Here is a 4,471-nt window from a genome sequence, read left to right on the forward strand (position 1 = left end):
CCACTTGAGCTCAGTGTGTTAGCCTTTGGGGGGGTGTAGGTTGAGAGAAAAAAAGATCTTGCTGGCCGCCACTTCCATGTTCTTTTTGAAGCTTGGTAATATTACAGTAGAATGAGCCCTCTGTCATTGGATGAATAAGCTGTGCTGCCTTCTCTGACACAACTTGGGCCTCTCTCAAAAAGGAAAGCAGCTTTGCATCTCAAAGCATAGAAAGGGGGCAGAATGAAGGTGGATGTATTGATAACCCTCATTTTCATCTTTATGATATAACTGAATGTTCTCTTTGTGAGAGGAGAAGGGGTGGGGTGGGGGGGAGAGAAAGAACTGAGCTGAATCCTGCTGGCCATGATAATAAGTAGATGTGATTAGTCTCCTGCACAGCTCTCTGCACTCCGAGTCACTGTGGATTGTGGAATCCATGTCAGCTTTTTTGTGGATCCCTGCGCCCCAGACAGCTCCTGCAGACGCCTGCGTTTCCACGGCACTGGCGCTGTTTGCTGGAAGCCCCAGCTCCGCGCTGCTTCCACCAAGTGTCTCAACGCTGTGAGCGGGATCTCTTCCAGAGGCGAGCCGCTGAAACTTGCCCAGTCTCCACAGTGAGATTCAGAGAGGAGCCAGGAAGAGCGGCATCGGTGTCTATAAGTAGCGCTTTTTCGTCATCTGCCCCCCCTCCTCCTCCTCCATCAGTCACTGAAAAAAAAGCCCTACTGTCAGTGTTGTCCCTCTTAGTCACTCAGTCTTTTTTTTTTTTTTTTCTGGTCCCCGCTTCTTCTCTTCTTCTTCTTGTTTGTTGCTGCTGCTGCTGCTGCTTCAGGAGTTGAGTGCGCAGATGAGCTGCTCAGAGGCGCTGATGACTTGAGCGCAGAGCAACACCTTGCGTGCCATGGAAGAGCGTGTCCGGTGCGGGGGACCGTGCGGGCTGAGGGGGGGACCTGCCGCCTGATAGCCAGCCTCTCTCAGTGTGTGTCCCAGATTAGGAGAGCATGCCTCAGACCTGCAGAGAGGAGTTTCCAACCAGCCTGTCTTTTCACAATCTGACATTTTGATTTTTATTTATTTTTTTGTAATTTTTCCAAATCACACTTTTTTATGTATATAGCCTATATATATATATATATATATATATATATAACTGACTTTATTTTGCTTTTTTCGGCTTCACTGCTTTTCAAGAAAGGTAAGAATTTTATTCTTATTTATTTATTTATTTTAAATGAAAGCAAATGATTTTCCCCCCTTTAATAAGCTGATGTAGAATCCAACTTTTAAAGGTCTTTCTCAGTTTGTATTCGGGACTTCTTTTTGGAGTCTAAGCAACTTTTAACGTATTTAAAGTGACCAAATTGTAAAAGAACAAACTTGATCAAGTTTGAGCACCTTTAAAAAAAACAAAAAAAACAAACAAGCAACAACACAACAGTCCCTGTTTGTGATTTAAATTGTCCGACGGGCACCATGGATAATTGAAACGAAGTTAATCAAAACGTAACCAGATGTGGATTGATTTGTTTGGCTGTCGAGTTTGAGTTGAATGGGAAGTGTTTCAAAGTGTGTGTATGTGTGTGAGAGAGAGAAAGAGGGGGGCAGCGGCGCATTTAGGTGAACCAGAACGCGGAAAGCGGCAGTTAAATCGGGATTTTTGCCTCCAAAAGTTGAGTTTGGACTTTAATGGTGGTTTAAAATCTTCTGATGGTCTTGTTATGTGCTTGGAGAGCCGTGGGCTGTGACGCGACGTCGGCGTGATTCCTGGGAGTATTCAAAGTGTAATCCATTCATATTGGGGTTATTCATGCTAAAGAAAGAGACGAATGTAAACAAATATCTGAGCCTCGCTTGCTGATGTAGTAGATTTAATTTTGACCGCAGATGCATGCGACACGTTTTGGCACCAGCGTGCCAACTCAGGGATGCGACCAAAACGAGACGAAAACACAAATAAGGGGAGGAAGATTTGGCTGCTTCAAACACAGTCAACAAACAAAACAAACAAAAAAAAAAGTGGCAGCAAAATTAGATCATTTTTACTTCGCATGTATTATTTAGGCCCGCCGTGTTTCCTGAAGCATGCGTGAGGAAGAGGAGCAGGCGGCAGACGCGCACATGCGGCGCGCCGCGAGCTTCCCTCCTCGGTGAGGAGAAGAGCGGCCAGTCGCTGATGCCTGGGAGCCCTGGAGCAGAGCTGCAGTCTGTACTGATCGATTGGTGAATTGGGGGTAAATTTAGCTTCAGTCTTCACAGGCCGTTTTTTTTTTTTTTTTCCTGTCCTCTTCTCTCACTGAAGAGCTGATCTTAGTCAGAGCTACAAAACCTTGACCGGGTTAGGGTCCATGACTGTGCCTCGAGTCTGACTCCAATAGGTCTCCACAACTCATTTATCATAAGTGGAATATAATGTCACTCCTCAAAAGTGCCATTTGCGACCGGTTTTAACATAAACAATCTTTGCTGGTTAACCTTTTCTTGGCAACACTGTATTCCTGGGATGACAAAAACCAGAAGAATGAAGCAAGTGTTCTGAGGATGAAGTGGTCTTATTCCCCCCCATCATACATAATAATGTGATTGTTCAGTGACACACAAAGGCAGACTGTGCTGAAAGAAATGGAAGGATTCTTTTTTTATCGGCTAGAGAAGCTTAACTGCTCATTCAGGCTTGTTATAGAGTGATTCATGTGTTTGTGCATTGAGGAAAAATTATATCTAGACTAATGCAAGTGCAAATTCCAGCTGTTGGGATTAGCATATCAAAGTCCTTACACAATGAAAGGAGTCCTATTTTGTGCCACTGGTTTAGACTGACCCTAAGAGGCTTCAGAATGACTGTTTGCAAGTGAAACTAAAAAAACAAAATGTTTCTTATCCCCCTCATTTAAAGCATTTGTTATCGTGTATTTGACTTATTTCTTTGTGGGCTATTGTAGGCTCATATCCTAAAGTACACTCAAATACTTTATTTTTTTTATAAAGAAGGGAAAACAAAATGTTTTGTTCTGGCTGGAAAAGAATATTTTCAGAGTCATGCATTTCAAGTATTTTTACATAAAAAAAGAACTTCATTTCTTTGTTTGCGTCTGGCAAACCGCTTTATCGTCATCCAAAGGAAATAATGTAATTTGCTTGCATTTGAAGGAAGGGAACTGAGCTGTCTTCTCGGATGTCTTGTTGCTTGATATCTTAAACTCAGGCATGCCATTATGAGCATTTTACCATGTGACGCCAGCATGGGAGTACCTTTTTTCACTCCGCAGCCATGTTTCAGTGGAAGTGCGTCCGGTTTCATGGAGCTGCAGCTGTTCTTGATCTGCCAGAGCACCAGATAGCCTCGGTGTGCTTCTGCGTTGATCTCTGCTCGGAGATCGATACCACCCGGGACACTTTTGTGTAGCTTTAAAAAAGGAAGATTGTATTTAGCATTTGCTCTATTCCCAACTTTTTGTATGTCACATTCCTGCAGAAGCCAGTGAGTGTGAATGGGTGTGGATGCTTGGATGTTTTGTGACGGGCTGTTGCTTTATTCTTCGCTGGGGTGTTTCCACCCTCAGACCAGCAGCTGGGGTTCCGTACTTTCTGTCGATATTTGACTCATGCCTGAATATGATCAGAACATTTAGAGCCTCGGCAAAATAACAGACTGCAAGCCCAGCGGATGTGCTCAAGGTTTATTCATTTAAATTTTTGTTGATTAAATTCAATATTTGCAACAACACACTGACCAATAGCAAGATTTACTCACTTTGTTTTTGTGTTGGAGTGCCTAGCAAGCATAGCCTGTTGTCCTTGTATGAGCCAGAATTGGCGAACCAGTATGGCTGATTCTAAAGGTTGAATTGTGGCTGAATGGATTTTGTGTGTGTGTATGTGACAGTTTTCCACTTTAGTGATGCTGTGCTTTCATCCACCTTGAACACCACTAAATTTGAGCCCATCCCTTTTGTCCTTCATGAGCTTTACAGTCTTTGTTAGTAGACAGCGCGCAAGGAACCAGTTTCAAGTTGCAATCTGTCCAAATGACGTGCTTGTCGCTCCGCAGAGCATCTAGGAAATGATGGATGTTGTGAACGTGTCAGCAAAAAGAGGATTGCAGGGAGTTAAAGTGTTTAGATTTACTTCCCATTGCTTATTTGGTGTGTAAATTGTGGGTTTGTGTTTTCAGATGCAATCTTTTCTGTTGCTAAAACCACCTACATGGAGCCATACTGTGCGGATAACTGCTCACCATTAAAGGGAATAAACAAGGCTGTAAAAAGAAAGCTATGGCAAATTTGACGCAACGTGCAGGCCTTTTGGTGGGCCAGAACATCCCCTTTCATGACTGATTTTATTTTACGATTGGCAATCAGTAAAACGCTATGCGCCAGCATGTTCCCCTCCCTGCCATTTTGTGAAACATTTGTTTCCACTTGCCAAAGGCCTCTCTGGTGCAGCGGGGTGGAGGGGCGGGAGGGGTAGGTGGGGTGTGTCGGGGGTGGGG

At 43.8% G+C, this 4,471-nt stretch overlaps 1 protein-coding gene across 41 annotated transcripts in view; it reads left to right on the forward strand.

Moving 5' to 3' along the window:
* Positions 1-323: 323 nt before the first annotated feature.
* The window catches only part of adgrl2a (adhesion G protein-coupled receptor L2a), a 96,641-nt gene continuing 92,493 nt past the window's right edge, over positions 324-4,471 (forward strand). For all 41 annotated transcript variants that reach the window (XM_017413413.2, XM_017413416.2, XM_017413425.2 and 38 more), the window contains exon 1: positions 324-1,177. The gene's annotated coding sequence lies outside the window, so the exon portion shown is untranslated. The remainder of the gene's footprint in view (positions 1,178-4,471) is intronic.

This window comes from Kryptolebias marmoratus, linkage group LG24 (assembly GCF_001649575.2).
Source record: "Kryptolebias marmoratus isolate JLee-2015 linkage group LG24, ASM164957v2, whole genome shotgun sequence".
NCBI lineage: Eukaryota > Metazoa > Chordata > Actinopteri > Cyprinodontiformes > Rivulidae > Kryptolebias > Kryptolebias marmoratus.